Source organism: Castor canadensis, chromosome 10, assembly GCF_047511655.1.
Source record: "Castor canadensis chromosome 10, mCasCan1.hap1v2, whole genome shotgun sequence".
NCBI classification, from domain to species: Eukaryota; Metazoa; Chordata; class Mammalia; order Rodentia; family Castoridae; genus Castor; species Castor canadensis.
In genome coordinates this window covers 147,218,396-147,243,825 of record NC_133395.1, presented here as the reverse complement: position 1 = coordinate 147,243,825, position 25,430 = coordinate 147,218,396, and the positions used below count along the sequence as shown (strand labels likewise).

The following is a 25,430-nucleotide window of genomic DNA, read 5'->3' as shown; positions in this document are numbered from 1 at the left end:
GGAAAATGTGAAATTGATAGATTTTGTTTTTTAAAGCAACTTCAGGTGCCCAGCCAAAGAGAGCAGAAAATAGACATTTCCCATTCCCTCCCTACACACACTCTCTCTCTCTCTCTCTCTCTCTCTCTCTCTCTCTCTCTCTCTCTCTCTCTCTCTCTCTCTCTCTCTCTCCCTCTCTCTCTCACACACACACACACACACACACACACCTGGCACAGCCTCTCCCATGATCCCCCCAGACCCATTCCTCTGCTAAAGTTGCTGATATCACAATCACTCAAGTTCACAGTTAAGGGCTCATTCTTAGTATTGCACATCCTATGGGTTTGAACAAATTGGAAAAAAATCATGTACCCACCATTATAATGTCCTAAAGAATAGCATCATTGCCTTAAAAATCCTCTCTGGTCTGCCTTTTCATCCGTTTTTAATCCCTATTGAAAAGCTGTATTTCAAAAACCACTCCTGTGGTCCCAGCTACTCAGGAGGCTGAGACAGGTGGATGGTTGAACCCAGAAGTACGAGGCCAGTCTGGGCAAAACAGCCAGACCGTATGTCAAAAAAATAAAAACAAAAGCATGTCACAGGCTTCTGATGCTCTGTGAGGTGTGAGAGTTAATGGTATATTAGAGTTCTGATGGCAGCTGTATTTTTTAAGTAAGAGTTTATTTTTTCATATTACACGTTCTTTAACCTAGTGCACCGCATCTATCATGATTTTAAGGTGGCACTGGGCACATGTGCAGTATTCAGTCACAACTAGGTCTCCTTGGGATGCCGTAATAAAAACTCTGTGCATGGGTGGTACGCAGCCAACAAGCATTGATTGCTCACAGTTCTAGAGGCTCAAAGTCCAAGATCAAGGTGTTGTCACACTTGGGACAGGTGAGGCCTGCTCTCTGGATCACAGATGGCACCTCCTCCCTGCAGACTGCAGATATAATAAAGTGGTTCTGAGCACAGCCTCCCACTTCTACCCTCCTGAAACAGGGTTGGGGTTTGAATCCCACTAAACTCTGTGCAGTGGGACACAGACCGTGCTCCAGGGTGGCCATGAAGGAGGCTCTTTATGACAAATGGCAAAGTGCTGAAACCCAGAGGCAGAAGACTCAGAAGTCAGTCTGGACCACACAGGACACACCACATCCCCCCATTCCGACTCCCATTGTCTGGGGCCTCCTCTCTCTTGGCCAGGACCCTGCCCCTGCACAGGGGAGCTCATCTCAACCACTTCTCCAGGGTTTCAGGTGGTCTAGGCTGGATTTTTTGTTGCCAGCAGGCATGTTCTTTTCAGTTAGCTGGCTGGCTTCCTCCTTGACATTCTGAGATCCCTTGGGTTGCCTGAACCTGTGAAAGGCAGGAAAGAACCACAGAGGTCAGCAATCACATGGCCTTGGGCCTCAGTGTCCTCATCTGCAAGACATCAGCCACCACCCTGCCTTCCTCACAGGGACTGTGACATACTGGGTAAAACAGCACTTAGGAAGCAGGCTGGGGTGTGGCTCAGTGGCAGAGGACTTGTCTAGCACGTGTGAGGCCCAGGTTTGATCCTCAGCACCACAAAACCCCACACCACAGGACGTACTGGGGAATTTGCAGGCCACTGATACTGTTTCTTTACCCAAGTGGAGGTTTCAGCTGGAGTCCACTCAAGGAAGCAAGACCTGACCACCCTATCTGAAATCATTCTCACCTTCTGCAGCTCTTACTGCAGCGAGCTGTTCACCTTTCTTCACTCACACATTCCTTCATCAAATGCTTCCACTTCTTTCATCTCAGAGACTCATTTACCTCCTGCCATCAACCATACATGTCACAAAAGCAGGGCCCATCCACTCCTTCTCTGCCACATCCCCTTGAGTCTACCAGCTCAGAGCAAGTGTCACAATTCTTTGTCACCTGTAATGATGTAACTCCCCTTGCCTGCCTGAGCATTGCCCCCAGCCATGTGAGAGGAGTGTACGTGTTCAGGACCGAGCCTGGAAAACACAGCAGATTGCATCAGGGTGCCCTGGGGAGACCTCAGGGGCAGGAGAGGAGGAGGGCAAATGAGGACACAGCTCGGTACAGTGGGCACTGAAGGTGAAGGTCGGGCTTCTCCTTACGAGGCAAGTCCACCTCCACCTCAGGAGATACAAGCAGCAGCACATAATTTACAACAGGGCCGCTTCTTCCAGGGCCTGGGAGGTTACACAATGCCCTCTCCCAGCGGGGCTGGCCCAGGTAGGAAAGCTCAGGATCTCAGTATCCCCTTGCCTAAGGCAGGACAACCCTCATTGAAATTCTACCTTAAAGGGTCCCAGGGATCACCCCAGGCCCGACTTTACCGAGACTACCTCCTTGCTCCCCTCCCCCCTTCCCCATCCCACTTCCCAGCTCCAAGATCATTGAAAGGAGGACATTTAGCACCAAGGCCTGAAACTCCTCTTTCCATTTTAAAAGCTCTGGCCATGTCCAGGGGTGAGTAAAGTGGCCGGAGGCTGGACTGCTGGGATGAGGGCTGTCTGTAGGACCCAAAATCACTCACGCAGAATGGGAAATGGGGTCAACTGCTGTCATCTGGGAGAGACCCTGATTCCTGCACTTACCCTGAGTCAGTGGAACCTCGGAATGCCAGTCATTGAAGGACAAAGCAGGCAAGCTAATGAAACCACTGTTTCTGTAGTCTCACTTAGAGCTCCTCTCCTGGTGGTCAGCAGTGTGATACAGTGGTCCTAGGGAGAGGACCAGTGCTCTAGGTCCAGCTGGCCACCACTGGACATCCCGGTGAAGCACAGAGAAAGATTCAATGTGCCCAGCCTGACCCACTGGTCATTCAACTTGTTAGTGTGCTCACCTCTCTGAGACCTTGCCTGCAATTCCAATAAACCCCATATCTAGCAGGGACCTCCAGGTTTCCTCTTCAGTTTCTCCATGACCAGAACCACAACAGGACAGCACCAGAGAGCACCTTCTCAGTGCACCCCAGGCACCTGAGTCTCATCTCAGAAGTAACTGAAAGGGAACCAAATGGTGACCACACTGTGTGTATGAGAGTGAAGGACTAGGGCAGGATTTCCTCTGACTCTCCTCTCCCACTCCCTATATTGAGTCACTTTCTATGTGAAAGGATACCTTTAAAAGGAGCTGACCAAATGCACTTTACAAACCACTTTCAATAATGTAAAATATCTCAAGCATATCAGGAAGCATACCAGCAGCACTCACTGGGCATGCCTGGAAGGATCAGTTAGTCTTACAAATGACCCTCAGCTAGGTGCACAAGGATCTAAAGGGGTGGCTTGCACTCCAACTTGGTCACTGCCACTACTCACAGGACAGCATCATCACTTCCCTCTAAGGTTGGCCATTCCCATCTCCAATGAGGAGTTAAAGTGAGTGTTGCAGACAGCACACACTTGGGTCAAGCCTTCCATCCATTCTGCAGTCTCTTGTCTTTTGAGTGTGGCAGTGGGTATAAAGTGGATATTTGCAGTGACCACTGGTAAGGAAGAGCTGAATGACGTCTGTCGCTCTGCCGTTTGTTTCCATGACTTTTAGCTTTTGTCCCTTGTTTCCTATCCCTTTCACATTTGGTGGACTTTCTGAAGATGTGTTTGTGTCTCATCTCCATTTGTTACATTCCATACATTTCTGTTGGGACACCGTGGGGATGACATGTAAAGTCCTGCAGCAACACCACGCTGATGTTTGTGCCAGAGGAACTTAACCACATACAAAATGCTGTTCACACACAGCTGCAAGCCCACGTCTTCCCTGCATGTTTATACCAGGGAGTGTCTTGATTTCTCCCTCAGTGGTGAAGGACAGTTGTGCTGGATATAAAATTCTTGGTTGACAGGTTAATTTGTTTTTCATACAACACTGAATATATTCCCCCATTTCCTGCTGGCCTTCAGGTCTTTGAAATCAAATTCTTCTGGGGAAATTATGATGAAAGGTACTTTACTCAATTTAAAAAACAGAACGCTGCTATCTTACAATGTCAGGTAAATCATATCATCACCTTGAGACCACTCAGAATTTAAGAAACACTTATATATTGAGTTCAGACTTCAAACAAAAAGTAATTATATTGTGCAAAGACTTCAAGGAGTCTTTAAAAACAAAAGGTATTACAGATTGTCAAACCAGAAACTAAAAGGGCACTGAAGCATCCTACAGATTTTAATTTCTTAAACCCTAAATCTCAACCTCCATAACCCACCTAAGCAAGCAACTTTTGTGGTCCTTTAATGAAAGTGGGGAAGGTCCTGGAGGCCAAAAACTGAGACCCCCACTGTGGGCGGGGCCCAGCCGGGACTGGTCCATTTCTTGCTCTGACCTCACAAGCAGCCACTGTGATGGAATCACAAGCAGCAGGCATATAAGGGAGGGGGCTGGGCTGGATTTTTGTCCACATAGCGCAGGAAGCTCTTGGTTAGTGACCTGCCGGACTCCCATAGTTAGCTCGTTTGTGGTGGTTGGTTCTGGTGCTTTGGTTCGTTGGTTTGGGTTTTCGTTTTTTATTTTTGCTTATTTTTTTCGCTTTTCTTTTTTTGTTTCCTTTTCTATTTTTTCATTTATTTTAGTTTATTTTTTTAGGTACTTTTCCTTTTTTAGATAGCATCGTTAGTGTTGCTGTCTAGGATGCGTAGTGAGTGTAGTAAGGGGATGGCCCAGCCTGGCCTTGAGGCCAGCTCCTCCGATGAGGAGACCCTCAGGGCTCAGTACATGGTCCTGGGCAGGCTTGGCCAGGGTAGATACGGCCAGGTGAGACTGGCCTACCACCGCCTCACCGGGACCGAGGTGGCGGTGAAATGCCTGAAGAAGACAGTGCATAAGGCGTTGGAGGTGGATCTGATGCGGGCCCTGCAGCACCCGCACGTGATGCGGCTGTTCCAGGTCATCGAGGCGGAGCAGCACGTCTTCCTGGTGATGGAGCACGCAGGCAGAGGGCAGCTGTGGCACCACGTGCTACAGCATGGCCGCCTGCGGGAGGGGGAGGCCCGGAGGCTGTTCTGGCAGATGGCCTGCGCCCTGCACTACTGCCACGCCAAGGGCATCGCCCACAGGGACTTGAAGCCCGACAATATCCTCCTGGACGAGTTGGGCAACGTGAAGGTCGCGGACTTCGGCATGGGCACCTGGTTCATGCCCGGCCAGAAGCTGCACTTCACGTGTGGTGCTTTAGCATTTCGGGCTCCAGAGGTCTACCTGGGCCACACGTACGAAGGCCCCAAGGTGGACGTCTGGAGCCTGGGCGTCATCCTCTACTTCATGGTCACCGGGAAGCTGCCATTCAAAGGCAACAGCTACCAGGAGCTGAAGCCCCGGGTCCTGAAGGGAAGGTACGTCCTCCCCTACCACATTTCAGCTTTGGGACGGAGCCTCATCAACTGCTTGCTGACCCCCGACCCCGCGCAGAGGCCCACGCTAAAGGAGGTCCTGCTCCACCCGTGGCTCAGCCACGCGGAGGACTGTCCACCGACACCTTCCAGCGAAAAGCCGCTCCCCGTCCGCCTGAACCCCACCATCGTGGTGGTCATGACAGACATGGGATTCGAATCCCACAAGGTCCGGGACTCTCTGCTTCGCAGGCGATGCGATGAGGCCGCCTGCACCTACCACATGCTCCAGTGCCAGAAACGCCAGGGGCGCAAGGCCATCGTCCAACTGAAGCCCGTGCGTCACAGGGCGAGGTCCTGCCCATCCCCCGAACCTCCTCCCCCCTTCCCTCTGCCCCGAAAGACGAGTGCCAGTGTGCCTGCCCTCCGCCCCATCACCACCTCGCCCCATGGGCACCCGCCGGAGGACGACGTGCAGTCGGGGCAGGGGAGCGGCCGAAGGACCAAGTCTGCCTCGCCCCTCTCCACGCTTCAGAAGACGACGAACTCCCCGCACACCGCCCCCCAGCCTGGTCCTGCGGCTGCCCTCTCCTCCTCCTCCTCCTCCTGCTGCTGCCACAGCAGTGGGGGGCACACAGACAGCAGCAAGTCGTCCCTCGGCACGGCCCTGGAAGAAAACAGTCCGCCCATGGGGAAACTCCAGGGCGAGGACACACCCTCTGTCTGTGACGCAGAGGGAGCCCCACACCCAGGGCAACCCCCTGGTGGGACTCCACCCTCTACCAGTGACCAGCGCCAGGGCTGGAAGGCAGTGACCAGGAGGATGCCTGCTGCATCCTGAGAATGTGCTGCTGCCTTCCAGCCCGAAGGACTCGCTCCAGTAGCGGAGTGGCCAGGGAGCCGGGGGGACACCAGACAGTCAGAAAACCAAGTAGGTGAGTGGCCAGGGAGCTGGGTGGACACCAGATAGTCAGAAAACCAAGTAGGTGAGTGGCCAGGGAGCCACATGGACACCAGACAGTCAGAAAATCAAGTAGGTGAGTGGCCAGGAAGTCGGGTGGACACCAGACAGTCAGAAAACCAAGTAGGTGAGTGGCCAGGGAGCGGGGTGGACACCAAATAGAAAACCAAGTAGGTGAGTGGCCAGGGAGCGGGGTGGACACCAAATAGAAAACCAAGTAGGTGAGTGGCCAGGGAGCCGGGTGGACACCAAATAGAAAACCAAGTAGGTGAGTGGCCAGGGAGCCAGATGGACACCAGACAGACAGAAAACCAAGTAGGTGAGTGGCCAGGGAGCCGGGTGGACACCAAATAGAAAACCAAGTAGGTGAGTGGCCAGGGAGCCGGGCGGACACCAAATAGAAAACCAAGTAGGTGAGTGGCCAGGGAGCCAGATGGACACCAGACAGACAGAAAACCAAGTAGGTGAGTGGCCAGGGAGCCGGGTGGACACTAAACAGACAGAAAACCAAGTAGGTGACGAGTCCAGCTCAGCCTCTGCATTTTATGTTAGCTGCGCTTTTGTTAATGTCCTTTCAATTGACAAGGAATTGTGCACATTTATGGAGTGGGATGCTGTGTTGAGCTGCATCTCTGTACTCACACACAGTGTGGGATGACACACATGATGGGAGATTAAGTCATGCTACTTAACACATCTGGCACCTCAGAAAGACAGGTCCCCTGGACTCCACTTACATGGTGGAATCTGAACACGTCCAACTAGAAGTAGGATAGAACGATGGTTACCAGAGCTCAGAGGAGAGGGCAGAGGAAGGAGGAGTCAGTCAAATCAGCTTGGAGTTCTACTGCACAGCAGGGTGGCCATGGTTCAGAGAAAAGTCCTGTGGAGTTTAGCCACTGAGTCCTTCACATGTCTCCTGTTTTTATGTAGACGCTGACATCACTGTGTGGCGGACTGACCAGGAGTGGACTCTAAACAGCTTCAGTAGGGAGCTATGCCAACTGCCCTGGCTCCTCCACCCAGGATTCCAGTCAGGAGGGCACCCAGTACCACACTAGCCTTCCAAAGCATCCTGTGTCAAGTGCGGTGAACTGAAAGATGCCCAAAGCTGCCTGGAGACCTGAAGCCGCTCCACTCCACCTGAGGGAACCATCAGAGACCTGCCTGGGACACTTCTCCTGTCCTGCTCTTCTCTGTCTTCTCTCCCATGGTTCCCAATAAGTTTCTGTTTCTCAAAAATCCTATAACAAAATTGACACTCTAAAAATGATCTTCTGTGTTCCTGTTTTGCATCTGGAATGGAACAAGGGTAGCTGTGATGTGGTACTAGGAGTTAACTGAAAAGGGACTTTTGAGGCCACCTCTACAGCAACAAATGATTAAAAGACAATGCTGTAAGCTCCTTGCAGGGGAGCTGTAGAAATGGAATCCCTATGAGTGACCTGCAGACAGGAATGGTGTCATATTCATCAATGGTGTCACCACCAACGGGAACATTAGGTGTTATCACCTGTCCTAATTCAACCCACAAGTCCACAGTAGCATGATGAAGTCCTGTGAACCAGACTGTGTTGGGAGTTAGAGAAGAAATGCTGGAGTATTCCTAAGAATGGCTTGGGGGTAGGGGACATCAAGGACACCTGAGAGGACAGAGTGGTCAGGGAAGGCCTCCCTGAGATGTCACCTAGGAACTCAGCCCTCAGAGCCATGTCACAGGCAGCCAGGCAAGGTCTGTGGGAGAACATCCTGGTGAAGGGACAGTGCTGAGGCACATGGTAGCTCAGCTTCTGGGGAAGGACAAAGGAGGGCAGTGTGGCTGCAGTGTGGAGAAGGGGAGAGGAAAGGGAGAGAGGGGTCTGAGGACACTGGGCCAGGTCCTGTAACATGGGAAGGATGTTGGGTTTCCTGTGGCAGAGCTAGGGAGACCTAAGAAATGCCCATTCCTCTATTCTCTGTGTCAAATTGGCCACTCGCTGACCATTTTTGAGGCTGCTGGGCCATCCCAGTGACAGATGGTGGTGCTTGGCCAGGCAAGTTGAGGTAGGGGTTGGCCAGGTTTCCCTTAAGACAGTTTCTGAATGTGCAGCTGACGGGTGTTACACATTTTCACAAATGCCCTTTCTTCCCCTTTATGGACAATGGATAATGGTACTATAAGCTTAGGAGGTTCAGGCATACCTAAACAGATTGTTCCATTTTTTTCAATTTTCAAAAACAGTGATAATTCTCACACTTGTTTTTTTTTTCTTTTGAAATAGCAGTCATTTATTTACCCAGTTATTCCTAGTTTGCATTCTTCATCGCTTTGACATTCATTCATGTGTAAAGTAAAATTTTAGGCTTGGCCAAGAGCCATTTCAGCATTGTCACTCCTGCGAGCGTACTTGAGGAGGGTCTTCTAGATCATCAGTGGTGGAAAGAGTTGCCATTCTACCCTCTAATCTCCCAAAGCACGCTGTGCCAGGCCGTGTGGGCCTGGTGGAACATGGTAGGAGAGAACACACGAAAAGGATTTCTTCCAGCTTGTTATGAATTGGTTTTGAACTGTGCATGTTCATCAGAATGTTTTCCAGTAAAAATAATGCACTAGTGTAGAAAGAACCATGTACCGTTCTTTATACTGTTTACACACACCATAGAACAGACACAATTGGAGACAGTGCCTCATCGATACAGTTGTGTGTGGTCCACAAAGTCTGGGACAGTTAGCGATGGCAGCCACACCTTCTGTTGTCACTTGTGCTCAAAGTGGATTTATGCAGATATCCAACTTTGTCACTTCCCTTAACCAAAACTCTGGGGAAAAGCAATTCAAGTATTCTTCTTCAAGTGTGAAATTTCTCCTTTGGCAAAGTAAGATTTTCCAGTGGTTTTAAAGCAGTGGTCCACTTAAGCCATAATTTCCAGAATATTCTTGCAAATTTATACCATAGGTACACTGCTGTCTTTCCTTCAACATTTATGTATGTAGGACTTTAATGCTGTAAATAATACTGAAAATAATCTAGTCTTAAAAAATTAAAAATTAAATTTTTAAGAAATCTAGTCCTATACCCTTACTTACAAAATGTTAAGCATGCTACTTGACAAATTTTGTAAAGCTCAATTTTTTTCAATGGAATTAAAGCCTGTACTTCATGGGAATGACATGAGAGAAGGCAATTTTAGAATTTTCATTCTATCTAATTATTATAAACTATCTTTTAAATGTTATATACCTATACAATCTTGTTTTAAACAGTTGTCAGTATGTATTTCATAACTTACGTGAAAGGTATATCCCATTTTTCACAAATAACACATTAGAGACCATTTAGCTGTGTGTCCTTCCTGGTAACACTTGACCCATAAATCTTGGAGATAGCTGGACCATTAGATGAGTGATCTTCTGTTGTTCACCGGGCACCTCACCTCTCCTCTTTTCTAGACTTCTAATTGACAGACAGCAACTGCTCCTCTTTATGGGTAATATGTGATGCTTCCATACATTCAAACACTGTGTGTATCAGCTCAGGAAAATGTAGGTTATCCGTCCTCATTGCTTTGTGAAGGGAACATTCAAAATCTTCTCTTCTGCCTATTTTGAATTGCACAATACAATATTGCTTATTGAAAGGAGAAATCTGTCATTTTACTTGATCAGTGCTTTGGAAAAGACTAACTCCTTTTTTTACTTGGATTTTCTATTTTAGAAACTAGAAATTATCAAAGGTCTTCACCAATTTCCCAACTAGGCTAGGAATACTTTATTTATTTTTCCTTTTTCTTTTATTATTCATATGTGCATACAAGGCTTGGTTCATTTCTCCCCCCTGCCCCCACCCCCTCCCTTACCACCCACTCCGCCCCTTCCCTCTCCACCCCCTCAATACCCAGCAGAAACTATTTTGCCCTTATTTCTATTTTTGTTGTAGAGAGAGTATAAGCAATAATAGGAAGGAACAAGGGTTTTTGCTGGTTGAGATAAAGATAGCTATACAGGGCATTGACTCACATTGATTTCCTGTGCGTGGGTGTTACCTTCTAGTTTAATTCTTTTTGATCTGACCTTTTCTCTAGTACCTGTTCCCCTTTTCCTATTGGCCTCAGTTGCTTTTAAGGTATCTGCTTTAGTTTCTCTACGTTGAGGGCAACAAATGCTAGCTAATTTTTTAGGTGTCTTACCTATCCTCACCCCTTCCTTGTGTGCTCTCGCTTTTATCATGTGCTCATAGTCCAATCCCCTTGTTGTGTTTGCCCTTGATCTAATGTCTGCATATGAGGGAGAACATACGATTTTTGGTCTTTTGGGCCAGGCTAACCTCACTCAGAATGATGTTCTTCAAGTCCATCCATTTACCAGCGAATGATAACATTTCATTCTTCTTCATGGCTGCATAGAATTCCATTGTGTATAGATACCACATTTTCTTAATCCATTCGTCAGTGCTGGGGCATCTTGGCTGTTTCCATAACTTGGCTATTGTGAATAGTGCTGCAATAAACATGGGTGTGCAGGTGCCTCTGGAGTAACCTGTGTCACAGTCTTTTGGGTATATCCCCAAGAGTGGTATTGCTGGATCAAATGGTAGATCAATGTCTAGCTTTTTAAGTAGCCTCCAAATTTTTTTCCAGAGTGGTTGTACTAGTTTACATTCCCACCAACAGTGTAAGAGGGTTCCTTTTTCCCCGCATCCTCGACAACACCTGTTGTTGGTGGTGTTGCTGCTGATGGCTATTCTAACGGGTGAGGTGGAATCTTAGCGTGGTTTTAATTTGCATTTCCTTTATTGCTAGAGATGGTGAGCATTTTTTCATGTGTTTTCTGGCCATTTGAATTTCTTCTTTTGAGAAAGTTCTGTTTAGTTCACGTGCCCATTTCTTTATTGGTTCATTAGTTTTGGGAGAATTTAGTTTTTTAAGTTCCCTATATATTCTGGTTATCAGTCCTTTGTCTGATGTATAGTTGGCAAATATTTTCTCCCATTCTGTGGGTGTTCTCTTCAGTTTAGAGACCATTTCTTTTGATGAACAGAAGCTTTTTAGTTTTATGAGGTCCCATTTATCTATGCTATCTCTTAGTTGCTGTGCTGCTGGGGTTTCATTGAGAAAGTTCTTATCTATACCTACTAACTCCAGAGTATTTCCTACTCTTTCCTGTATCAACTTAAGTGTTTGGGGTCTGATATTAAGATCCTTGATCCATCTTGAGTTAATCTTGGTATAGGGTGATATACATGGGTCTAGTTTCAGTTTTTTGCAGACTGCTAACCAGCTTTCCCAGCAGTTTTTGTTGAAGAGGCTGCTATTTCTCCATCGTATATTTTTAGCTCCTTTGTCAAAGATAAATTGGTTATAGTTGTGTGGCTTCATATCTGGGTCCTCTATTCTGTTCCACTAGTCTTCATGTCTGTTTTTGTGCCAGTACCATGCTGTTTTTATTGTTATTGCTTTGTATTATAGTTTGAAGTCAGGTATTGTGATACCTCCTGCATTGTTCTTTTGAGTGAGTATTGCCTTGGCTATTCGTGGCCTCTTGTGTTTCCATATAAATTTAATGGTAGATTTTTCAATCTCTTTAATGAATGTCATTGGAATTTTGATGGGAATTGCATTAAACATGTAGATTACTTTGGGGAGTATCGACATTTTTACTATGTTGATTCTACCAACCCATGAGCATGGGAGATCGCTCCACTTTCTATAGTCTTCCTCAATCTCTTTCTTCAGAAGTGTATAGTTTTCCTTGTAGAGGTCTTTCACATCTTTTGTTAGGTTTACATCTAGGTATTTGATTTTTTTGAGGCTATTGTAAATGGAATTGTTTTCATACATTCTTTTTCCGTTTACTCATTGTTAGTGTATAGAAATGCTAATGATTTTTCTATGTTGATTTTATATCCTGCTACTATACCTTGCTGTAGCTATTGATGATGTCTAGAAGCTTCTGAGTAGAGTTTTTTGGGTCTTTAAGGTATAGGATCATGTCGTCTGCAAATAGGGATATTTTGACAGTTTCTTTACCTATTTGTATTCCTTTTATTCCTTCTTCTTTGCTCTGGCTAGGAATTCCAGTACTATGTTGAAGAGGAGTGGAGATAGTGGGCATCCTTGTTTGGTTCCTGATTTTAGAGGGAATGGTTTCAGTTTTTCTCCATTAAGTATAATGCTGGCTGTAGGTTTGTCATATATAGCTTTTATAATGTTGAGGAACTTTCCTTCTATTCCTAGTTTTCTTAGAGCTTTTATCATGAAATGGTGTTGGATCTTATCAAAGGCTTTTTCTGCATCTATTGAGATGATCAAGTGGTTTTTGTCTTTGCTTCTGTTAATGTGGTTTATTACGTTTATTGATTTTTGTATGTTGAACCACCCCTGCATCCCTGGATGAAGCCTACTTGGTCGTGGTGAATAATCTTTTTGATGTGCTGCTGAATTCGGTTTGCCATTATTTTTTGAGGATTTTTGCATTAATGTTCATTAAGGAGATTGGCCTATAGTTCTCCTTTTTGGAGGTGTCTTTGCCTGGTTTTGGGATAAGCATAATACTGGCTTCATAAAATGTGTTTGGCAGTTTTCCTTCCCTTTCTATTTCTTGGAACAGTTTAAGGAGGGTTGGTATCAGTTCTTCTTTAAGGTCTGATAGAATTCAGGCAGAGAATCCATCAGGTCCTGGGCTTTTCTTTTTGGGGAGACTCTTGATTGCTGCTTCAATTTCATTTTGTGTTATAGATCTATTCAGGTGATTAATTTCCTCTTGGTTCAGTTTTGGGTGATCATATGTATCTAGAAATCTGTCCATTTCTTTTAGATTTTCAAATTTATTTGAATATAGGTTCTCAAAGTAGTCTCTGATGATTTCCTGGACTTCCATGGTGTTTGTTGTTATCTCCCCTTTTGCATTCCTGATTCTACTAATTTGGGTTTTTTCTCTCCTCATTTTAGTCAGGTTTGCCAGGGGTCTATTGATCTTGTTTATTTTATCAAAGAACCAACTTTTTGTTTCATTAATTCTTTGTATGGTTTTTTTGGTTTCTATTTCGTTGATTTCAGCTCTTATTTTTATTATTTCTCTCCTTCTATTTGTTTTGGGATTTGCTTGTTCTTGTTTTTCTAGGAGTTTGAGATGTATCATTAGGTCATTGATTTGGGATCTTTCAATCTTTTTAATATATGCACTCATGGCTATAAACTTTCCTCTCAGGACTGCCTTAGCTGTGTCCCATAGGTTCCGGTAGGTTGTGTTTTCATTTTCATTGACTTCCAGGAACTTTTTAATTACCTCTTTTATTTCATCGATGATCCATTCTTCATTAAGTAATGAGTTATTTAGTTTCCAGCTGTTTGCATGTTTTTTGTCTTTACTTTTGTTGTTGAGTTCTACTTTTACTGCATTGTGGTCAGATAGTATGCACGGTATTATTTCTATTTTCTTATATTTGCTGAGACTTGCTTTGTGCCCTAGGATATGATCTGTTTTGGAGAAGGTTCCATGGGCTGCTGAGAAGAACGTATATTGTGTAGAAGTTGGATGAAATGTTCTGTAGACATCTACTAGGTCCATTTGATCTATTGCATATTTTAGACCTTGGATTTCTTTATTGATTTTTTGTTTGGATGAGCTATCTATTGATGATAATGGGGTGTTAAAGTCTCCCACAACCACTGTGTTGGAGTTTATATATGCTTTTAGGTCTTTCAGAGTATGTTTGATGAAATTGGGTGCGTTGACATTGGGTGCATATAGATTGATGATTATTATTTCCTTTTGGTCTATTTCCCCTTTTATTAGTATGGAATGTCCTTCTTTATCTCATTTGATCAATGTAGGTTTGAAATCTACTTTGTCAGAGATAAGTATTGCTACTCCGCTAGGAATACTTTAGTTCATGATTCCTCAGAATTCTTTATCTGAGTAACTCATGGGACCACAATGCTCTGAGTAGCTGTGAAAACAATTTAGGTTTCCACTCTGATGACCAGCTAAAACTTCAAGAACAGGCGACTGGATTCACTTTACAATATTATGTACCTGCGTTCATAAAACTTAAAGTGAATAGATGCATTCTGTGGGAAATAGTCCATGAAGTAGGTCATTTCAAAATCTCTAGTAAAATTTTATGCTTGGGCCTCTCCAGTCTGGAGAAATATCATCACTTACTTGAAGGAGACACTAAAGCTTCAAGTCCTACAGACAACCACCTCTCAGGGTGGAGGGATACTTGTCCTCTCCTTAAAACCCTAAATAGGAATGATCCTGAATATTAATCAAAACACCCTGAATCCTTTTAAAATGTGGTGTACCAACCCGACTCTACATACCTAAGAATGGAGAAAGAAGAAGACTTGGAACACATTCCAATTAAGAACTGATAACTGACTCCACACACTTACACTACATTTTTCTGGCATGAAAAATTTAAATATATCAGATGGATGGTTATCTTAGGAGAACCAAAGCAAAGATCTAAAATTCCACCAGAGTTCTCTCTACAAAGATTATGAGCAGTTGTCTGTTAATTTGTACTCATTCCTCCTCTTCCTTTTTTGTAGGGATACTAGGAAATTAGTAACTATTAACTCCCATAAGTCACATGTACAAGGAACTAGATAATTATAAAAATGACAGCTGACATTTCTATAGGGATCATATGTTCCACTAACTCTTCCATGTTGGGCTGTCTTTGAACCGTGATCTTGCTGATCTCTCCCTCAAGAGCAGCTAGGATTATAAACACAGGACACTTACCTAGCTCTTCCACATTGGGTTTACTCTTTTTAAACTCATAGCATCTCCAGAATATTTATAACATTATTATTTGTATTTTTCAATGTGTTAAGTGACTGCTCAGGGTCGCCCTTGCAATAAGTGACACACTACATATTTAAATTAAAGCAATCTGCTGCGGAGCAGTCCAGTGGTAGATCACTTGCCTAGAATGCATGAAACCCTGACTTCAATCCTCAGCACCCCAAAACAAAACATGAATGTAAGAGGGGAACTATCTAGGTGGGGGGTGGAGAATAGGAAGACAGGAAAAGACACTAAGGGTGAAGAGGAATGGCAATGTAATGGAGGGGGTGAATTGTTCACAGTGCACCATACACATGTATGGGATTATCACAATGAAACCCCAATTATCACTGCATGCTAATTAAAAAATAATAAAGCCAAAAATACAAACCAAAATGCATTCAAGCAGTCTGACTTGAGCCCACACTTATCAACATTTTATTGGTAAATATGTTAAGAATATTTGATTTATAGTACAAAGCCTTGAGTTCAAACCCCAATACCACCAAAAAAAAGAATATTTGAATTTATGATCTGGCAATTATGAACCAAAATGAGAGCACTGTGATATTACAACAGTGCCTGGCTACCATATTGATGCTCATGGGACAGTCTTATTTCCACCTTCTACAACAGTAGAACTCTTTCTATGTGCTGAGCACTCAGGATGGAGCAGATAAAGCAGAAAATACATCAACCCTACCCCTGAAATACTACAAAATGAGAATTAAAAATGAGGACATACTTTTCCTAAATACAGGAATTACTGATGCACAGAACACTCAGACCTACAGCACCCCAGCAATGGGATACACACCCAGTCATGATTCAGAGATGTTGGTGCTATAGAGAGAAGGGTTTGGCTTTGGTGTGGGGGGTGGACTTGAGTTTTGAGGGAAAAGGACACTGGGATGAACACACATTTTGATGAAGGCAGTACTGGTGGCTAAGACTGATGCAGGTGATAACACTTGTGAGGAAGAATTTTCTCACATTTCACATTATGCATATTCGGTATGTTTCACTACATCATAGCATGAACAAAAGCAACACCTTACATTTTTCTTGCCATGAGAAATGCCTTTTCTCTGAAGTTGCTGCTGGAATTGTGGCCAGCACCATCCTTCTCTTCTACGTCCTCAGATTCCCTCTGAAGCACAAGCCCAGGCCCTGGCCTGAATATCAGTGACATGGCCCCAATCTACCTAGTGACACTGCTGACACGGGGATCATGGCTAGACATTTGGGGTCTCAGAGCTATGAGGAAACAAATGTAAATCAATGATCTCCTTGTACAGGTTGACGAGGGAGCTCTCCATTGTGGCACCTGCCTGCTGATGTCCTCCAGGCCATCACCCTCAGCCTCAGACACCCCTGTTTGTCAAAGTTCAAATCTAAATCCTCACACCACCATTGCCACCCACAACGTGACTGTAGTCTATGTAATGTTTGTCACTGAATCCTGCTCTCTTTGGCCACTGAATTTTTTCCTTGGGCACTTATTTTCCACACTGGTGACCTTCCAGGCTGTCTTCCTTCTAGAGCTCATGGCCCTCTCCAGTGGTTCCAGGGTGATGCTCTTATGGAGGCATAGGAGGTGATCCCCACATCTGCACAGCCCAGCCTTTCTAAAGCCTCCCTAGGAGTGTCTTTGTGACCACACACTTCTTAGACTTTGTTGTCACTTCCTTCTAGGGAATGCTGTGGTATGATGACTCTATTCATCTGGGTGGCTCAATGTAAGTAAGCAATGGCTATGCCACCATCAGCCCTTTGGTGCTAATCAGTAATGAAAAATGAATAATCAAGTTCTTAAAATCCAATGGGAGGAAGGACAATAAATGCTAAATTACTCATTGATGGATAGATAGCCTTAGGATAAGCTAGTGAATTGTATTTAAAATGATTAATCACAAAACATAGGATATCTATCTATCTATCTATCTATATATGTGTGTACAATACTTTGATCTTTGAACCAGTGCTGTAATCCTGAGCTCACACCTGTAATGCTACTTGAGAGGCTGACATCAGGAAGATCACAGCTTGATACCAGCCTGGGCAAACAGTTCACAAGACCACCTCGCCAAAATGACCACCATAAAATGGATTGGAGGTGTGGCTCAAGTAGTAGAGCACCTGCTTTGTAAGTACAAAGCCCTGGGTTCAAACCCCAGTCCCACCAATAAAATTCCTTTGTATGAGGAAATGTTTAAACACTAGCCATGTACAAATCTAGAAAAATCTCTACAGGTTCCATACATATAAGATTTATAGGCTTTATTATTTGGGATTATTTAACAATACTAATGAAAACAGGGAGATGAAAATAAGAGTGATCTATATACTTGCAAACAATTCCTTATGAAAACCTATTAGATTAGGAATACGTCAAGATGAAGGAAACTCAGGGAGGCAGAATAGAACGTTAATTCAAGTATTTAATCGTCACATCACCTTTAAGGACTATAAGGTCAAAATTCTAACCAGTGAAGTATCCCCTTACTAACAGGATTATCATAGCAAATCTTTCTGTCATTTTAGTTTTAATGATGTAAACAAACCTTAGAAATGTCCCTGCTGTTCTAACACACTACCAGACACAGCAGAGAATTTTAGCATCATAAAGTCATTGCTTCTCACCAAATGCACTTTTTCTGCAATACAGATAATCACCTGTGTGATGTGAGTCTGAGGACTTTGTTCCTCGCATATATAATGTGGGTATTGTTGCTCTAGGGGATGGGACAGGGTAGTCATTCTGAAAACCACTGCTCAAATTCTGCCTAAATCAAGACCAACATTCCTTTCAATAGATAGTAGCATTTACCAAAATGAACTTAATCCCACAGTGCAAACATGAAGAATGACCTAAAACCTGAATATCTGGCCACCTGGCAAGCCTGTTCTGCTTGGGGTACTTAGTGACAAGCAGGTAACTGACAGGTTACTGTTCTTTCAGGGTAGGGCACAGGCCTTGGGTTCACTGGAGGTGAACACTTAGAATTGAGAGGCAAGCCAAGCAGGAGTTTCCTTAAGGGAAAGTGTGGATTACACAGTGTGGTGAAGGGCAAAGAAGACAGTAAGATTGGTCCAGCTTTTTCTTTCATGTTAGTTTGGACTTCAAGTAAAATAAAAATGTGTGCTTCATAATGTCTAATCCCCAGTCATTAGTTTTCAAGAGCAGGGAAGAAGCAAATAACAATTCGCTCTCAAAAACCGCACAGATCCAGGTGTGGTGGTGCAAGCCTGTAATCCCAGCTACTTGGAAGGCGGAGTAGTAAGATTAAGGTCAAAGATCCAACCAAGAAAAAGCATGAGACACTATCTAGAAAAAAAATCTAAAAGCAAAAAGGACCATGGGCATAACTTAAGTGGTAAAGTGCTAGCCTGGCAAGCATGGGGTCCTGAGTACAATCACCCACAAAATTCTCCAAATTAAGATCAACTCTACATAATGCAAAACCTAAATTTTGAGAACATTAAGATTCTTTAATTTCTGTGAAACTTAGAGAAAAAAGAACTAGATTTCTAATAATAGATATTAGAACACATATGTGATATGTACATGATAAATATTGAATAAATATGGGACTCAAAATGTAAGCAAAGAAAAAAACATGGACTGGTGATGTAGCCCAGTGGTACAGCACTTTCTCAGAATTCCCATAGCCCTGGGTTACATTCCCTGAACTGTAAAAACAAATCTACAGGAAAAAAATTCTAGAAATAAAACAACAATTTTAAAAATTAAAATGTAGCAGAAGAGTTCTAGTTCTGCTGTGGTAGAACCCAATCTGCTTGCAGATTAGAGCTCATATCTTTGAACAAAATTTACAAGACAACCACCTGAGAACACTAAGAAGCAAACGAAAGCAGGCAGATACTGGAAAGAGTGACAGCCTGAGACACAACCTACACGGGGCTCAGTTTCCCATTTCCTTTTTCTTGTGCTTTCGTTTCCTCTCCTGAACCAGCCTGGCAGTGGTAAGGAAATCATGTTCTGGTCAGAAGTAGCAGGAGAAATGACTTTGAGGGCCATACAGAATAGGAGGAAATCCCAGAGGAGGGACCACAAATAAGGGGAGGCCCCCATCTCTGAGGGTCTTCCTGAAAGAGTCTCAGGCTAAACCTGTGCACACGTGGGAAAGACTGAAACCAAAGCAGCCCAGATGTGAACCAACCACAGAAGATGAAACAAGAGTGAACCACAACCAGCTGATTCTTTCCAAGACAAAAAAATGTCCCAACAAGAGTTGTTCACCAGGATGTAAAACACAACAATCACAAATGTAATTCAAAATCATTCAAACTGTGAAGAACCAGTGAAATGTGACCAAATCTAAGGGATAAATACAATCAACAGGTGCCAAACCCACAGCACACAGGTAATGAAATTATTTAAAAAATTGTTTTATATGGATAGGCTCCAAAGATAAATTTTTAAAAAGAAAAGTAAAGCATTTCAGAAATAACTGCAATTTACTCCAAGACTTTTGGCAGAAAGGAAACAACTTGATTTTGCATGTTTGGGCTCAATTTCAGTCATGTTTTTTCCTCTCATCAGATGAGGTATTACTTAGCCATCACAAAAAGGCTGGAAGGATCAGTGACCCCCCGCATTTCCACATCTGAATCATGGTGTATCTGATAATAAATGAAATGACATAGTTTTGGAGGTTTTTTTTTTTTTAGGTCTTAATGGTACTTAAGATAATGCTGTATCATACAATTCATAGGAATTTTTATTTGACAAAATGTGATACATGATCCCCATAAAATTGTGTCCCTCTTAACTTGTAGATTTAAAAAATAAAATAACATTTTAAAAGAACAGGGAACACGAATTTTACCCTTAATATTACTATTCCTTTCAAATGTATGTGAGTTTTTACCCTCCTGCCTGAACTGTTTAATACATAAGAAAAGTATAAACTGTAACTGGAGAGTTATAAAGATCCAAGTTTTTCTCTTTAGTTGAGTATCTAATATCAATTTATTAGAATATACTTAAATGAGTTCCACACATTCCCAATTAGACAACACATTTGTTCTCAAGATGAACTTGGGGATTCACAATAGACTTCTTTTCCAGATTGTTTTCCTGAACTAATTTTGTCTGTGTGAGTTCTCATGCTTGACCACAGTATGGGTTCTCACTTGGTTAGCAACTCATGCACATTCATACATTCTGATGATTTTAGTACCAGGATAAGGTGTATTAAAAGTGTGAAATATTTGATGACTAAATGAGGTCAGAGGTACAGGTCAAGGGTTTGTGACATTAAAATCAAAGGCTTTCTGTTCAGTATGCATTCTCTGTAGTTAATGAGGCATCTAAAGGGTTATATATACTCACTACATTGAGATTTATATGCATTCAATGAAAAAAGAGATATGCAGTGACAGTTTTTGCATCTCGAGTAACAAATTATTTTAATAATGTTTCAAAGGAAACATTTGTTGTGGAAGAACTTCCTTCATCGTTTACACTCAAAGGACTTCTTTGTACTACTGACTGGAAAGTGGGCTATGGCTCTGGGCTTTCTCACACTTGTTCCATTCACAGGGCTTGTAATTGATTGAATATTGTCCCTCCCAATGTCTATGTCCATCCAGACCCTCAGAATTTAGGCTAATTTTCAAATAGGTTCTTTTCAGATGTAATCATTTAAGACAAGGTCACACCGAACCAGGGTGGGCCCCAAATACAACAAATGATTTCTTTATAAGAAGAGTGGAGGACACAGAGACACAGAAGAAAGCCATCTGAGGAGAGAGACAGACTGAAATGAATCAGCCACACATCATGAAATGCCAAGAAGAGGGCTGGAGGTATGGCTCAAGCAGTAGAGTGCTTACCTAGAATGTTCATAGAATTGAGTTCAAGCCCTAGTACCACCAACAAAGAAAGAAACAAAAGAAAAGAGGGAGAGAGAGAGAGAGAGAGAGAGAGAGAGATCAAGGACTATGGGAAGCCACAGAGCCCAGCAGAGAGGCAGGAAGCTGATACCCCCACAAAAGAATTTCAACCTTTGCTCTGACTCTGGCCTCCTCACCTCTGAGAGCATAAATCCCAATGGCTTAAAGCCATCCAGTTTGTGTTAATTTGTTACAGCCACCCTGGGACCCCAATACAGTCTTTGTCTGCTCTATGAGTCCTCCGATGCACAATAAAGCTTTACCACATTTATTTTTACTATAGAGATCATCATCTCTAAAATTAGGGTGTGGCTAAAGAATTTGAATTCTCAGCAATATGGATGCTCACTTTTAAAACTACAGTGATTCTGCCTGGCATGGGTCTCCAGTGCACAGTGAAGAGGCATTTCTAGCAAGGGCCTTCCCACATTTATTATACTTAAAAGAACCTCTCCTCCATGAATCCACTGGCATCTTATGGAGTTTGTTACAACTGAAGGTTGTTCCAGTGATTACATTCAAACAGGTTTCCTCTTGCCTGAGTTGAGCTTATAACACCCCACATTCATAATATCCATAAGGTTCTTCTAGGAGTCTCTCATCTGTGTCAAAACTGTATTTAAAATGCACCCAAGTTGGGTGTGGTGGTCCATGCCTGAAATTCCAGTACTTGGGAGGCTAAGGTTGAGGCCAGCCTGGACTACCAACCAGACCCTATCTCAGAAGAAAACAAGGAAGCAAAAAAACAAAACTCAAATAACTAAGAGTTATAGATCTTGCAGGACTAATCTCTAAGATTTGTTGGAACTGTTTTCTGGTTTTATGATTTTACTATACACGTTTCCTCACTCCACAATCAGTGCTTTATTGAACATAAATGTAAATCGCTTCAAGTCTCCCTCGCCCCCCCACCCCGTTCTCAATAAATCATTCAAAAAGCTATTCCTTGTAAATATTCTTAAAATCAACTAAGGAATAACCTTGTTCAGAAGTGACCACTGTGTGTTTCATATTCTGGTTTTTCACTTGATCTTCCAAAACTAAAGGAAGCTGAAGTACAAGTGCCCCTTTCCTTACCTGGAGATGCACCTGTCACAGGCAATGCTTGCACATATGAGTAACTTCCAGAAGAGAGCAGATGAATGATTTCACATCATTAATTATGGAGCAAGCCGGTAAGGGGAACGGAACAAGGACGGGGAAAGGTGAAAGCTGAATAGAAGGGAGAGGAAGAAATTAACCAAACACCGGCAACAAACTCCACAGCACTCACTAAAGAAAACAGCTAACTACTGTAAGACCAGTTAGTAGTTGGGGTGTTTTTACTCCCACCCCAATCCCTTCCTGCATGCTACCTTTAAAAGCCAAGCATTAGAAAACATGGTGAAATTGCAGCATAGCAGCCATTGGAGGAGGAAGACAGGACTGGAACTCATTCAAAGCCCCAGAGAAGAGGGTAAAATAGGTTCTGTTGGGGTGGGTGCCAGTGGGAGGGAGGAGCAAAAGGGGAGGGCAAAGGGAGGGCCTTCCTACGTGGTTGAGAATGGTACACACATGTATGCAAACAGAACAATGAAACCTGGTGAAACTGTTTTAAGGAGGATGGGCTGATGAGCAGGAGGGATGGGGGTTGGAATTTGATTTGGGTACATTGTATGCATGTGCGGAAATGCCACAATGAAATCCCTGTGTACAACTAATATATGCCCATAAAAATGAAAAAAGAATAAAGTTTTATCAAGTTAAAAAAAAAGCTCTAGAGGAAGTCATTGTTTAATCTTTCTGGAATTTCTAAAGAAAACCCCACTCAAAGCTTTTCTCTTCCTTTTGCCTCCCTCAGATTTCGCCCAGTGTGCCTTTTCTCCATGCCTACTTATAAAAACAAGCAGCAGCAATTGTTTAATACTGCAAGACACCTATGATGGTGCTGACACTCTTACAGCAAAGAAAAAGCTAACCAAGGAAGTTTCGAAGGAAAGCCTAAGGAATGAACAGCACAGGAGCTCTGAGCACACACTCGGGAAAGATTTGCAAGACCCTAACCTCCCACCATGACTGACCAGTAAGAGGTGACATCTAACAACAGGTTATAAAATTCCTCCCCAAGTGATCAGGGCATGCCCAAAACACACACTGCCCCTCAGCAGTAAGATCTACGTTTCTAAACACATCTATGTACAGCTGATCAATATAGTAACAGATCAGAGATTGCTGTGGGCAAAATCTACAACATTCCAGAGTGAGCTCATTGCCACATCTCAGAGACCACCATTGTCAGTACTCGGGCTGCATATCCCTTCTGTGTGTCATTCTCCTTAAGCAGAAAAGCAATGGATAGTTGTGGCTTTCACTCTCTCACCTCCTATCTCCCAGAACTCATCTGACTGGCTCTGTTCCTAACAATCCCACCACCTAACAATCCTGGTTCCACAGAGAGCATCAGTAACCTCCATGGGGCCATCACTAACCTCCATGGTCCCTTTTTGGTCACCCTCTTGTTCACATTCTGAGTGGTCTTCAGCACAATGGGCCCTATTTTCTTTTGAAATCTCTTCCCAAATTCTGCATCGTCACATTTACCTGGTTTCCAGGCTCCCTATCGAGATGCCCTTGCTCTGCCTCCTTACAGCCTTCCCTCTGCTCCATCTCTGGTGTGCCCCAAGGCTCAGAGTACCCTACCCCTAAGTGATCACCCACAGTTTCAGGGCACTAAACACTGTCCATGTGACTTGGCTCCGAAATGCATACCTACTGCCTCATCCTTTACTGTCATCCAGAGACCTGTCCACGTGGGTATCTAATGTCAAACTTAACAAGACAAAACTGGAATCCTTTACCCTAAAACCAACAATCCCCATGCCTCCTCTCTGTTCTGTCCACTATTGTGTATCATGAGCCTCTATGGTACAAACATTCAGGAATCATCTTTGGTCCCTTTTGTCCCTCACCCTCACATCTATGCATCAGCAATCCTGGCTCACTCTACAGCCAAAATATACAAATAGCAAAGACAAGGATTTTTATTCTCTTCTCACTAGTCCTCCATCCTTTATGCTACATATACTCTGTTGATACACATGTCTTTACACACGTGTTGGTGAGACACTCACAAATCCTCCTCACACAAGACCACATTTCCCAGTTTCCCTTGCCATGACCATGTGACTGAGTTATGGCTGTTGGAGTACCGAAGGAATTGGCATCACTCCCTGCAGCCGAGTCCCCTCAAGAGTGAGCCCCCCTCAATCGTCCTCTCATGAAACAGAGCAGAAGAGGAGGAGAGCGCAGTCACAGCCTTTGGGCTGGCACCCCAGACACCTTCTGAGGCGGCTGTCCAGACATATCACACTGTGCAGCATGTAAAAAATAACTGTTTCCTGTGAAGCAAATGGGACCTGCAAGCTTTTCCTGCACTGCAGCCAGCACGTCCTCTATCCACATGCCTGCAAACCACACTCAGAGACGGATCCACTGAGAATGGCAGTGAAGGTCATAGACTGGGAGGGTGTACAAAGCCTATTTGCAGCAGTTTGACTTTGACAAAAGTTTGACTTTTACTGAGTTTCTCCAACAGGTAACATTAAATATAAAAGACAACCATGCACTCCCCTCCTCTTGCTGCTGGAATACCCTGAAATACAGTCAGTAAGTCAGTCCACAGACACTTACCAGACCTATTGGTCATGCACAACAGGCAGCAGAAGGTGAATGAGTCCTGCTCTCTGGCCTTGAGCTGGTCCACAGTCTGTCCGTCTCTTTCCAGAGGGCCACTGTATGATGAACTGTACTGCAATCACAAGCTCAGGGGCTGAACAAGGACTTGTCCAGGGTTCAGGGTGCCCAACTCTCTGGGTCTCAGTTTCTTCATCTCTGTCAAAGCTAGCAGGAGAGGCAGAACGGAACAGAGCACTGCATCATGGCTAGAACAGCAGTGTGGGCTCAGGTGAGAAGAGGAGGAAGGAAGGGAGGGAGAAAAGAGGGGGAGGGGAGAGGGGAGGAGGGGGAAGGGAGAGGAGAGGAGGGGGAGGGGAAAGGAAGAGGGGAGAGGAGTGGAGGGGACGAGGGGAGAGAAGGAGAGAGGGAATAGGAGGGGGAGGGACAGCGGGACAGAATTTCCAGCGCCTGACTGGGGTCCCACCAGCCTCCAGGGGTAACGATAGGAGGAGAAAGGGGAGGAGGGGGGAGGGGAAAGAGGAAAAAGGAAGGGAGGGAGGGTGTAGCAGGGAGGAGGCGCAGAAGAGAAACAGGCTGGTGTTCTAACGAGACAGTGGGAGAGGATGGCACAGCAGAGAGAAAAAACTTAAAGAACTGAAACATGAAGGTCACATAGCACTAGAGAAATGAAACAGGCAATGGAGTTGAGCTTTGCTTTTTGCTCTGTAACCTGCTTGCAAGGATATCTAAGGTGAGACCCCTTTGTTCTCGGGGCTCAGCCTTTGGACAG

The 25,430-nt window shown here is 44.1% G+C and overlaps 1 long non-coding RNA gene and 1 other non-coding gene across 2 annotated transcripts; one reads left to right on the top strand and one right to left on the bottom strand.

The window, feature by feature from the left end:
* The first annotated feature begins 555 nt into the window (after window positions 1-555).
* LOC141413180 (small nucleolar RNA SNORD28) lies at window positions 556-643 on the top strand. Its single transcript, XR_012437991.1, has one exon. It is a non-coding gene; the product is annotated as a small nucleolar RNA SNORD28 (small nucleolar RNA).
* Window positions 644-1,181: 538 nt separating this feature from the next.
* Window positions 1,182-24,907, bottom strand: LOC141411360 (uncharacterized). The gene is made up of 3 exons (XR_012436121.1): window positions 24,656-24,907; window positions 22,064-22,198; window positions 1,182-1,347 (listed from the first exon to the last, which is right to left on the bottom strand). It is a non-coding gene; the product is annotated as an uncharacterized lncRNA (long non-coding RNA).
* Between the last annotated feature and the right edge of the window lie 523 nt (window positions 24,908-25,430).